This window comes from Zalophus californianus, chromosome 6 (genome assembly GCF_009762305.2).
Source record: "Zalophus californianus isolate mZalCal1 chromosome 6, mZalCal1.pri.v2, whole genome shotgun sequence".
NCBI classification, from domain to species: domain Eukaryota; kingdom Metazoa; phylum Chordata; class Mammalia; order Carnivora; family Otariidae; genus Zalophus; species Zalophus californianus.
In genome coordinates, this window is record NC_045600.1 from 36,323,038 (window position 1) to 36,336,672 (window position 13,635).

The 13,635-nt window shown below is 42.5% G+C and overlaps 1 protein-coding gene across 1 annotated transcript in view; it reads right to left on the bottom strand.

The window, feature by feature from the left end:
* SYNE2 (spectrin repeat containing nuclear envelope protein 2) overlaps window positions 1-13,464 on the bottom strand; it is a 313,984-nt gene extending 300,520 nt beyond the window's left edge. The window contains 1 exon segment of the mRNA XM_035727838.1: window positions 13,330-13,464. The gene's annotated coding sequence lies outside the window, so the exon portion shown is untranslated.
* Between the last annotated feature and the right edge of the window lie 171 nt (window positions 13,465-13,635).

The window sequence follows — 13,635 nt, forward strand, 5'->3', positions numbered from 1 at the left end:
TAGCATTTATTACAATGTGTTCTGCAGTATTCGGCAAGGAATACTGTACTGTCCATTATGTGTATTATCTCAGTAATATCCATTATACTCCTTTAAGGTAAATCATATATTGGCCTCCAAGTTACAGATGAGGAAACTCTACTCAGAGAGGTTCTATCATTTGTCCAAAGCGATGTAGCCAGTATATGACAAAGCCAGGATCTGAACTAAGGTCAGTCTGACTTCAGAAGCTATGTTTTTAACCATTCCACTATGGAGCAGACATTTCCAAATTCACTGGTTCCTTTAGTACTTTATACACATGGGAGTATTACCCAAGACCAGGACTTCAGTAAATTATGATTTATGTTATCAGCACATGGAGGCCATTTTGGTTCTGCTCCCATCCAGGGTCATACACAAGCAAGCCCATAGTCTCCCAGATTCACTTATTTTTCTCTGTTCCTACCCCCACCCCCAAACCCCTGAAAAGCAAATCAGAAAAAAATAATAATAATTTGGAAGGCAGGGACAGGAAGACAATTAACTCTTCCCTTCTTTGTGGAACACATAACATGAACAGTAAGTTTATAAGGTTTAACAGGCATATACAACCTGAAAGAATATGTTGGATCGTTCCAAAACATATTTGCCCGGCTCAAATCTGAAATTGGCAACAGTTACTAAGAAAACACAGAGCCAACTGGGAGACAACATGATGACTCACAAAAGGGGCAAGCTTACTTTCCAAGTCTCAGAAACCATCACCAACAGAGTCTTGTCACCAAATCATCAACCTGTGGTTATAAACATTCTAGAGTTTCTTTTCCTCTGGCCTAGAAGGAATCATAACCAGTTCTGGACTAAACACTAGCTATAAAATTATTATGCAACTAAGTTGAAGCTTCCTCTAATGAAAGAAAGTACAAAGACTACAAAGCACAGACTTTCTTTTAAACAAAGGTTTATTAACAGGAAAAGCTTTTACTCAGTGTCATCAAATGAGTGACTATAAAAGATATTCAAGAGAACACTTGTGACCCATTCTCCTTGTCAACATCAAATGCAGATAATAAAAAACACACCTTTTTAAAAACAGAATTTATAGTAGGCATTCCTTTTTTATTTTTTTCTTTCTGAATCACTTGCTCAAAAAAATATATATATATATATATTTTTTTTGCGAGTAAAGCGATAGAAGTTTATTAAGTGAAGATACAGAAAATGCTCTCAAGAGTGAGAGGGGTATCGACAGGGTTGCCCCACTTGCTCAAAATTTTGAACTAAAAGCTCTAGCATGCGTTATTCTACCAAATGATCCCATCATACGCTGGTTGTGTAACCTACCATACTACTAATAGCTTAGATTCATTTGAGTTGTGGGGGTTTTTTTCTTTATTATTTGTTTTGGGGGTATGGGACACGGTCTTTATTTATTTTGTTTCAATTTACACTTAAAATAAAGATTACCTCTGAATACTTAAGTCTTTTGTAAATGAAAATTAGCTAAATTTATGGTATGACCCATTAATTAATATATCACACAGAAGCAGCCAAACCTGAAGATCTCAGCCATAATATGATCATCTATTCCTCAGGGTACCCCAACTTGTACTCCAAAGCCAGAGTAGGAGAAAACGGGTGGTCTGTCAGTGTAGATTAAGTCTGCATCACCCCCACCCCACTAAACATGAAGTATCTCACAGCCTGAGCTCTAACAAAATAGTTAACGTTAACTCTAACCTTGAAGAAAAGAGTGTGTGTAGCACATGGACTAAAATGGATGCATTTTTTTTTAAGATGTATTGCTCATCCATAAATGTTAATACCCTTTCTTTTCAAATAAAGTAACATAATTGGGGCGCCTGGGTGGCTCAGTCGTTTAGCGTCTGCTTTGGCTCAGGTCATGATCCCAGGGTCCTGGGACCGAGCCCCGCATCGGGCTCCCGGCTCAGCGGGAAGCCTGCTTCTCCCTCTCCCACTCCCCCGTTTATGTTCCCTTTCTCTCTGTCTCTCTCTGTCATATAAATAAAATCTTTAAAAAAAAATAGCAATTGCTGAAATGAGCAATAAGAATTTTTAACTTAAACAAAATCTTCTTATAAAACCTCCCTTCCCAAAAACTTGCCTTTCAAATTAAAGGTTCCCTGTCAAGCACAATATTTCAATTTTGGCAGCACATGGGTGTATATTCTTTCTCATTCCTCCGGAAAATTATCTATAAGCATAATGTATATATTGCTATCATGATGATGGTTTATGAAATATCTGACAGAATGTATTCACTGTTGTAACCAGTATATTTACTTTTAGTGAATTTTAATAGGAATATATGTACAGGTCTCTACACTATTTTGTTTTACTATCTTTTGTGTAAATGAATTCCAGATAAACTTTAGCTATAATTTAATGTGTAACCATGAAACGTCTATTTGTGATTCAGTTTCATATTCATCTCTAGCCTCTTAATAGCTCAAATAATTTAAAACCTAATTATTTATGGATGAAATAATATGATGTGTGGAATTTACTTCAAAATAACCCAGCATAGGGGCGCCTGGGTGGCTCAGTTGGTTAAGCGACTGCCTTTGGCTCAGGTCATGATCCTGGAGTCCTGGGATCGAGTCCCACATCAGGCTCCCTGCTCAGTGGGGAGTTGGCTTCTCCCTCTGACCCTCCCCCCTCTTATGTGCTCTCTCTCTCTCATTCTCTCTCTCTCAAATAAATAAATAAAATCTTTAAAAAAAAAAAATCCAGCATAGGGGGAAAGGAGGTCAAGCCACATTGGCAGGATTTGATAATTACCGATACTGAGTAATGTTTACACAGGAGTTCATTTCAGTATTATCTCTGCTTTTGATTATGTGAAATTTTTCATGATAATTTACTACTACTCCAGCGTCAGGCATACCCTTGTCATTTTGAATTTCTGTTTTACCCACAGAGCAATTAATGTTTTACATGACATTTCATTAGTGCCAACACTGCTCTTTAAGTACAATGGGGTGATAAATCTCTTAGACATCGCTGGCTACAGGACCACCAGACTTGGCTTGACCTTAGCAAGTCTGAAACGCACATTGGCGAACATTATATGAAAGTGACGATGCCCACGAGGAAACACACATACAACCTTGTATACCCAAAGCACTTCAATACGGCTCTCAATCTAGATGATATGGAAGAAAATCCTTCATTATCAATTAGCTAACTTCAATAAGGAAGGATTTCGTTTCATGGACTGGTATTGTGCTGCAGTGTTGTTCTTTGCAGGCTGTCATCTCTAAGAATGCAAAGACATGACGATATATGATAAGGAATCAATGACATCAGTACTGTAGTTCATAATGAATAGGAGGTACAAGAGGGGAAACTGAATAATAAGAACACATTGGAACTAAGATGATGCTTTTCATACAATTTTACAGAGTAAGCAAAAAACAAGTACAATGGAGTAAATATCACATTTCTAAATCATACTCATAGAATTTTGGAGCTGGGAAAAAAATCTCAGAGATCATCTAATCCTCTCGGCCAGTGGTTCACAAACTTGAACACGCATCATAAATACTTGGAAGGCTTGTTAAACACAGATTGCTGGGCTCCAGCCTCAAGCTTTCTGATTCAGTAGGTTTGATGCTGCTGGTGCCTGGAATACACTTAGAGAAGCACTGTTCCAAGCTTACTCCCATTGCTCCATTGTAGTGATTGCCAGTTACCCCACCGGACTGCATGCTCCTCTGTTGTGGGCCTTTCTCCTACTGGACAACTGCCTTGCTAAGAGCAAGGGGCATACATTTTCATCAAGGTTCCAGAGCCCGGACTCAATAAATATTTACAAAATAGATTAACTTGTTGAATGAAATTTTTTTTTTTAAGATTTTATTTATTTGACAGAGAGAGACACAGCGAGAGAGGGAACACAAGCAGGGGGAGTGGGAGAGGGAGAAGCAGGCTTCTCGCGGAGCAGGGAGCCCGACACAGGGCTTGATCCCAGGACCCTGGGATCATGACCTGAGCCAAAGGCAGATGCTTAACAACTGAGCCACCCAGGCGCCCCAACTCATTGAATGAATTGATCTTTCCCACTCCTTTATGGTTATTTGTCAGTATATTAATATTTAGAATAGGGGTGCATTTATACAACCGGATGGAGAGGAGCTACTCACTGATGACAAATGGCAAACACTGGCAGTACCCAAAGGAAGAGTAAAAGTCAGCTAGAAGCAGAGCAACAAGTAGATGGCAAATTCTAGAAAGATCCAAGAACTGCATCTCAGACTGGAGTTTTCAATCCAATATGGACTCTGACAAGCGGAAGTTTGAGGCTCACTGTTGTCAAATCCGTTACTTTCACAGGGCAGATGGGTGGCTCAGTCAGTGGAGCGACCAACACTCGATTTCAGCTCAGGTCATGATCTCAGAGTCTTGGGATCGAGTCCCACGTCCCCCATGCTCGGCACAGAGTCTGCTTGTCCCTCTCCATTTGCTCCTCCTCCCGCTCTCTCTAATAAATAAATAAAATCTTTTAATAAATAAATAAATAAATAAATAAATATTTTTTTTAATGTGTTACCTTGACCTGAGGAGCTATAACCAAGTACTTTTCATCTCACACACCATCGAAAGAAAAAAAAATGCTTCCAAACTCATGTTTCAAAGTTTCTCAGAGTCTGGAAAATATCAGCACAGGTGGACTGATTCCTTCTCCCCATCCACCTTCCTCCTCCCAATGTTGCCCAGAGGAAAGAGATGAAGCACAGCACACTCAGCAGTGCATGTGTAGAGAGTTCTCTGAGTCCAGGTGTTCTGAATGTTATAATACTCTACACCATCCTGAAACATCTTTCTACTATAGTAATGATCTGCTCAATGGCAATTCAACAGAGTTTAAGAAAATGAACTATGCTCTGATTTCTGAATTTCACTACTTCTTTTAAGTTTATTCTAACGGGAAAATTTAGAAGGTATATATGCTTATATATGCATATATATATATATATATATATGCATCCAATAACCTTAATATGTATGATTTCTTTATTTTCACTTACTAATAGTACAATAAAGAATATAACTTGTGTGACTATATGGGTACATATATGATTTTTTTTTCTTATTATTTAGATCCCTTTAAAAAATAACTGACTGTTCAGGAGCACCTGGGTGGCTCAGTGGGGTAAGTGTCCAACTCTTGATTTCGGCTCGGGTCATGATCTCAGGGTCATGAGATAAACCCCCGCGTGGGGCTCCATGCCAGGTGTGGAACCTGCTTAAGATTCTCTCTCTCTCCCTCGCCTTCTGCCAATCCCCCACTCACACACGTGTGTGTGTTCTCTCTTTCTCAAAAAAAAAATAAAGTAAAATAAAAAATAAAAAGGAGGTTAACTTTAAAAAATTTTTTAAATAAAAAATAACTGGGGCACCTGGGTGGCTCAGCTAGTTAAGCGTCTGCCTTTGGCTCAGGTCATGTCCTGGGATCAAGCCCCACATGGGGCTCCCTGCTCCACGGGAAGCCTGCTTCTCCCTCTCCCATTCCCCCTGCTTGTGTTCTCTCTCTCTCTCTCGCTGTGTCTCTCTGCCAAATAAATAAATAAAATCTTAAAAAAAAATTCTCTCCCTCGCCCGCTGCCCCTCCCCCACTCTCTCTCCAAAATAAATAAATAAGTCTTTGAAAATAAATAAATAACAACTGACTATTCAAACGAAAATAATAATGTAGCATGGGGTCTATAAAAGACAAAAAACAAAATATATGACAATAACAAAAAAGACATAAGGAGAGTAATGGAAATTTACTATTACAAACAAGGTATTCATTCATACTGTATATGAAGTGGGGTAATAACACTTGAAGGTAAACTGTGATAAGTTAAAGGTGTATACTACAAACCCTAGAGCAGCCACTGAAATAACAAAATAAAGAATGATAGCTAACGAGATGCCTGAGTGGCTCAGTCGGTTAAGCGTCTACCTTAAGCGTCATGATCCCAGGGTCCTAGGATCAAGTCCCGCATTGGGCTCCTTGCTCATCGGGGAGGCTGCTTCTCCCTCTGCCTGCCGCTTCTCCCTCTGCCTGCCGCTCCCCCTGCTTGTGCTCTCCCTCTCTCTCTGACAAATAAATAAAATCTAAAGAAAAAAAAGAATGATAGCTAATAAGTCAAAGGATATAAAATAGAATGATGAAAAATAACTCAATAAATCCAAAGATAGACCAAAAAAGAGTAAAAAAGAAACAAAGAACAAATGAGAAGAGCAGAAAACAAATAGCAAGGTTACAGATTTAAACCTAACCATATTAATGATTATTTTAAATACAAATGGTCTAAACAATGCAATTAAAAGACAGAGATCAGGGCACCTGGGTGGCCCAGTAGGTTAAGCGTCTGCCTTCAGTCGGCCTTCAGCTCAGGTCACGATCCCAGGGTCCTGGGATGGAGTCCCTCATCAGCTCCCTGCTCAGCAGAGAGTCTGCTTGTCTGCTTCTCCCTCTGCCTCTGCTCCTCCCCCCTGCTCGTGCTCTTTCTCTCTCTCTCTCTCTCTCTCTCTCAAAATAAATAAATAAAATCTTTAAAAATAAATAAATAAATAAAAGACAGAGATCATCACATTGAATAAAAAAGTAACACCCTTCAAGGAGATGAAGCATAACTCTGCATTCTAAGTGTGAGCTGCACATAGTGACTTCCTTACCAAAAAGTTCAGTACAGAAGGGGGAGAAAAGAGTAACTTTACAGTAGAGAAACCTGACATCTCAGCCAGGTGATCAAGGTTAACATGAATAGAGATAAGTCACGTTGATATTATGTTTCTTTAAGATGGTGTAATTAAAATTCAAACATGGAGCGCCTGGGTGGCTCAGTCGGTCTGCCTTCAGCTCAGGTCATGATCCCAGGGTCCTGGGATTGAGCCCCGCATCGGGCTCCCTGCTCAGCAGAGAGCCTGCTTCTCCCTCTCCCTCTGCCTGCCTCTCTGCCTACTTGTGCTCTCTCTTTCTATCTCTCTGTCAAATAAATAAATAAAATCTTAAAAAAAAAAAATTCAAACACATTCAAGTGCACATAAAACATTTACCAAAAGAAATTATGGGCCCCTGGGTGGCTCAGTTGGTTAAGCATCTGCCTTCGGCTCAGGTCATAATCCCGGAGTTCCAGGATCGAGTCCCCCATCAGGCTCCCTGCTCAGCGGGGAGTCAGCTTCTCCCTCTGACCCTCTCCCCTCTCATGCTCTCTCTCACTCTCTCTGTCTTTAAATAAAATAAATAAAATCTTTAAAAATTAAATAAATAAATAAATCTTTAAAAAATTAGTTAATTAACAATTTTAAAAAAGAAATTATATTCTGGGCTATAAAATAACTCTTGATAAATGTAAAAGGATTTGAGCCATACAAAGTATGCTCTTTGACAACAATGGAATTGAATTAGAAATAAAAACAAAGATCTCTAGAAAATCCACAAATATTTGGAAACCAAGTAATATGGATAACTCAGGGTCAGAGAATATATCAAAGAAAATGTTTTTTAGTTTTGAACTGAATAAAAATAGCTTTACACAATATCAAAATTTGTGAGATGTCACTAAAGCAGTACCTGGGAGGAAACTTACAGGACCAAACATCTATGTAGGAAAAGAAATACGGTCACAAAATGAACGACTTAAAGAAACTAGAATAATGGGGTGCCTGGGTGGCTCAGTCAGTTAAGCGTCTGCCTGAGCCTTCAGCTCAGGTCATGATCTCAGGGTCCTGGGATCAAGCCCCCAGGCGAGTTCCCTGCTCAGTGGGGAGTCTACTTCTCCCTCTGCCCCTCTTCAGCTCATGTTCTCTCCCTCTCAAATATAATAAAATCTTTGAAGGAAAAAAAAGAAACTAGAATAAGAAAAGCAATAAGGATCAGAGTGAAAAGTCAGTTAAATAGAAAATAGAAAAACAAAAGAAAATATCAATAAAACAAAATAGCTGGTTCACTGGGAAGGTCAATAAAACTGATAAACCTCTAGCCTAGGGTTTCTCAAGCTTGGCACTATTGACACTTTGAATGATTCTTTGTTGAGAGGATCGCTCTTGTTCATTGTATCCTGAGCAGCATCCCTGGTTTTGACCCTCTAGATGCCAACAGCAAATGCCACCCATCTTCCCCCCAACACACATAAGACATCATCTCCATACATTATCTGTCTCTAGAAATTGCCAAATGTTCCCATTAGCAGTAAGGTAAACTTCAACCCATACTTCGCTCTGTAAACAAATATTAACTCAAAACAGACTGACCTAAATGTAAAATGAAAACTTTATAGTTTTACATTCTTTTATAGTTTTCCCAAGAGTTATAAACAACTAAAATACATAAATAAAGAGTTATAAATGACTCTTAGAAAAAGATCTTTTTCACCTTGAGTCAGGCAAAGATTTCTTAAGGTACGACATCAAAAGTACAATTCATCAAAGAATAAATTGATAAATTGGACTTCATTAAAATTGAAAACTTCTGATCTTCTAAGATACTGTTAAGAAACTATAAGATGAGGAATAGACTGAAAGTAAATATTGCAAATCATGTATCTGATAAAGAACTTGCATCTAGAAAATATAAAGAATTCTGAAAACTCAATAAGGAAGCAATGAACCCAATAAAAAATGGGCAAAAAATATAAACAGAAACGTCAATAAAGAAGATATATGGATGGTAAATAAGCATATCATTAGTCATCAGTGAAATGCAAATTAAAAACACAATGAGATACCATTGCACCTCTAGTAGAATGTATATGGAAAGCCTGACCATACTAAGTGCTGACAAGGATGCACAGCAAATGGAACCCTCATACACAACTTTCGGAATGTAAAAGAGTACAACCCCTTCAAAACATATATCTACCATACGATCCAGCCATTCCACTCCTAAATATTTACCCAGGGGGAATGAAAGCAGATGTCCACACAAAGACTGTATGTAATGTTGACAGGAGCTTTATTTTTAATAGCCAAAAACTGGAAAAAAGCCAAATATCAACCAATGGGTGAATGGATGGATGAACTGGGGTATATCCATACAATGAATACCATTCAGCAACAAAAAAGGATGAATCACTGATTTACACAACATGGATGAATCTCCAAATAATTATGCTAAGTGAAAGAAGCCAAACAAAAAAGAGACATTATGATTCCATTTCTATAAAATTCTAAAACCACAAACTTAATCCATAGGGTCAGAGAGCTATCTTCAGTTGTCTAGGGAAAGAGGATGCAGGGTGTAAGGAGGGGCCAAACGGAGAGATGGTTTCACAGGTCTTTATGTTAAGTAAAAAAACCTACCAAATTTTACACTCTAAATATGTGCAGCTTACCGTGTGTCAATTACACTCAACAGAGCCAGTGTATTACCACACTAACCCGCAAGGTTTAGACAGTTTAAGATAACAATCAGAAAAGAACATAACCTATGCAATTCAGTGAAGAATTACAGGCTTTAAACATAAGTGATTTTACACTATTCCAGACGTAATCTTTCATTGGGCAAAAGTAGGAGAGGGGGCATCTGACACGGGTCATTGGTAGATGTGAAAGCAAGCAGGAATAAAAAGCGAACACACAGTGAAGCCCTGAAGCACAGGCTGTTGCACTTAACATTAACATTGTTTCTTAATTAAGATGTAGCCAATGTGAAATATTTCCTAATAATAAAAAAAGGGAAAATGATTTCATTTTTTCCAATTTGGCCTGTTCCACTCCCGGGCATTACTAGGTGCCTCCCCCTCCCACAGCCCGGAAGAATACATCTTTTCCAGCATTGCCACATGCATACTGCAATGGCTCGTCCATCAGGGTGGGGACTCTGTCTTTTGACGCTGGCATAGTGGTCAAATATAAGTGTTTGGAAGTCAGAGAGCCTGGCTTCCTATGCTAGGCTCTGCCATTCACCTACTAGGTAGCCTCAGAAAATTACTTGATGCCCAGTTTCATAGACTAGAAAACGGGGCTAATAGGGTATATATGGGGATTCGAAGTGAATTTATCTAAACCTTGGCCTACAAGGAAGGCCCAGCTTTATAGTCCACCTGATTACCATTCCATCTTCACTTAGTTCTTCCCCTCCAGCTCACAGTGCTCAGGAACAACCCTCTCCCAGTTCCAGTAAAGCCACACACTGCCAAGCTCTCTCCTGACTCAATGCCGTTTCCCCTGCTGATCTTCAGCCATGCCTCTCTCCTCCCCGCAACCTCCTGCCTCAAAAACACGGCCAGCCCCTTCGCCTTCTCACTATGAACACAGGAGCCGCTGGTCTCTGTTTCAGCCCCCTGATGTCTCCTTCTTTCTACTCAACATCCATTCAACAAATAGTTCTTAAGGACCCACTGCATGTCAGGGTGTGTTCCAGGTTCTGAGGGTATCACAGTGACTACAACAGCACTGACGGAGTGCAATCTAGCGGGGGAAGACAGACCATTAACAAATGAGTATTAGTTATATGGTCATAAGGGCCATGGAGACCTCGGCTCAGGTCATGATCCCAGGGTCCTGTGATCGAGTCCCGCATTGGGCACCCTGCTCAGTGGGGAGCCTGCTTCTCCCTCTCCCTCTGCCTGCCACTCCCCCTGCTTGTGCGCTCTCTCTGACAAATAAATAAAATCTTTAAAAAAAAAAAAAGTGCCATGGAGAAAAACAATAAATCGTGAACAAGGGAATGGGAGTTACAAGAGGGGTTGTGATTTTTAAATCTGGGGTTTTGCCAAGGCTCACTGAGAACACAGTATTGAGTAAGGAAGTGAAGGGGGTCAGGGAGGGAACCAGAAAGATACGGGGGCTGCGCAGGAGGCATTCCAAGCAGAGGAAACAGCAAGTCCAAAGGCATCTCAAACAGCAAGGCAACTAGTTTGGCTGTAGAAGTATGAGCAAGAAGCAGAGCAGCAGATAAGATCAAAAAGGTGAAGGACTGGAGAATGAGGAGGACCAGATGGGGTAAACTCTCGGGGCCAGTCAGGTCTGCCCTTCACTCAGACGGAGATGGGAAGCCACTGAAGGATTTTAAATAGGAAAGTGTGTGATCTGATTGACATTTTCAAATCTGCAATTAGTTTGCTAATGTTTTTCATGTTCTGTGGATCTTCCCCAGCTCTCCCCCACTACCAGCAGGAACCACAGCAGTCCCACGCGCTGTTAGAACTCCAGCACCTAGCACAATACATTGTAGGCACTCAATAAATATTTATTAGATAAATGAGGTAATCTATGCAAAACATTTACCGGTACAAAATAAGCACTCCATAAATGGTAACTATTATTATTTGGAACCCCAGATTTCAGCACAGGGGCTGACATACGGTAAGAGCTTATTTGAGTAAATGAATCAATAATTTTGTGAAATTATTAAAAATCTATATTAAAAACATATGAGTAATGACAAATTACTCAACTGCTTTCCACTCTTACCCTTACTTATTAAGACATGGCTGATTCCATTTTTGAGCTTTACTCTAAACTCTGTTAAGCTACTGAGGGCACTACCTAGAATAACCCCATTGTGATTCAGTTCTCTAAACATACTGCAATACCCTGCGAACAAACTAGCACTAATGCACTGAAATGCTTGTAAAGTTTCTAATTGGGTAAACTTACTCACATGATTTTTTTTTAAGCAATCTTAATGTACGAGGCTAAGCTGACCAAACTGGTTTGATTTTCATTTTTGTTGAATTCAAATAAAGTTCAGTTGACTCAAAGTGAACAAAGAACTAAGAATTTCCACTTTTTACTTATTTTGACATCTCCAGAGTCTTCACACAAAAAAACTTAATGAGGATTACACCTGCTCCCTTCTCCCTCGTGGTGCATTGGGGGTAGGGGGCGTAATGGCGGGGCTAAGGCCGTTTAGTAATTATCTCGGGAAAAGCCCTTGAAAGTCCCAACAGTTTTCCAGAAAGAAAACTAAAAAAGGAGTCATGCATTAAAGTACAAAAACACGCCAAATATTCCATCTCATAAAAGGTGAACACGCTCTACTGGCGATATTTACAAGGTCTCAATGGCAGGGACCCGAGGGGTGAAGGGCCAGGTATGGTTCAGATGTTCATTGTAACCCCCAACCCTAAAAGTAGCCGAACCCATCAGAGCACAACCACATAATAACTGCAAGGAGGACTTCGGAGCTAGGGAAACTTTCAAAAAAAGCAGATGAAAGTTGCTTGAAATCAAACAAACTTTAAAAAAAGAAAACAAGAGATGCCCAAGTGTTGAGCGGCTACAAAGAAACACCCTCGGTTGGGCTCCGACTTGCTGGTGCTTGTACACAATCGAGCCTGCTGGCATCCAGCTCAGACGCTCCCTTCCACTAGGGGAGGGGAAAATAATAACTTTCGGAAATAACAAGCGTCCACAAAGGCAAATGTTACACAGGACTTCTCAAGCTGCATCTAATAAGGTGGCTCACGTTGTTTCGAGCAGCACTGATTCCACACAAGTCCCCCACCCCCCGCTTTTTTTTTTAACAGAAGAAAAATAACCTAAGGAGAAGAAGGTGCTACCGTCAGACCCTCAAGGCAATTTCAGACAACAAAGACCCCAAGCAATCAAAATGGAATTATAATCCGAGCCGTCCGAGAGGCCCCCGCCGCGGGGGCGCTTGATTGCCGCGCCCGCCGCTGTTCCTCGAGCGCTGGGGCCCCCGGGTCCCCGCGCCCTGTCCAGCCCCGGTGCGCCCCGGCCCGCGGGTTCCCGGGGACGCGGGGCGAGCCTCGCGCCGCCCACGATTTGGCCATCTCTGCGCCGCGGCTCTCCGCGTTCTAGCTCACGCGGGGTTCAAAATCTTTCCCGCCCAGGCGTGACGCGAGGAACGAAAACAATCAGCGGATCCGGAGTGCTGGGGCCTGGGCCCGACCGAGGCGGCACGGGGATCAGGGCCGAGCCCCCCGCACATCCCCTTTCTGGGCCGGGCGTACCGGCGGGCTGGGGCCCGGAGGTGACACAAAGAAGCCGGAGAGACAAACGCCACCCGCTGGCGCTCGCTCCAATCCCCGGAGCGCCCCGCCCGCTGACAAGTTTGCGGCGCCCTCCACGCACCCCGGTCTCCCCACCGGGGCAAAGTTTCCGGTAACCGGCTCGGACCCCGGCATCGGGTCAGTTCTCGCGCCTACCGCCCCCGCCCCACCCCCCCGCCCCGGGCTCGGGGACCTTTCCCTCCCTCGCCCCCGCCCCTTCCCCTCCCTCCCTCCCGCTCTCCCTCCCCGCCTCAGCCCGCTCTCTCCGGGGCGCACCGGGGCGCTGGGGGCCCGCGACCGCCCTCACCCGCTACTGGCCCGGCAAGGGGCGAGGGCGCGGGCTGGGGCTGACCCAGGTCGGCGCCCCACTTGCCTTGCTCCCACGATCGCGCCCTTTGCTCGTTCTCCCGCTCGCTTTTTCGGTCCAGCCGAAGGCTCGGGACGCAGCAGAACGCGCTCCGCTCCTTGGCGCTCGGAAAGCTGCAAACCACGCCCCGCGCCTTCCCCGCCCGCCGCCAGCCTCTGAGTCCCGCGCTCGCCGCTCGGCGGCCAGTGTCTAGCCCGCCCGCGAGCGCCGGAGGCGGAGCCGCCCGCCTCCCCCCCGCAGGCCCCGCGGCCGCCCTGGTCTGGCAACTTTCTTTCCGTGTTTTGGGACGTCAGAGATGGTCTGAGGGAGATG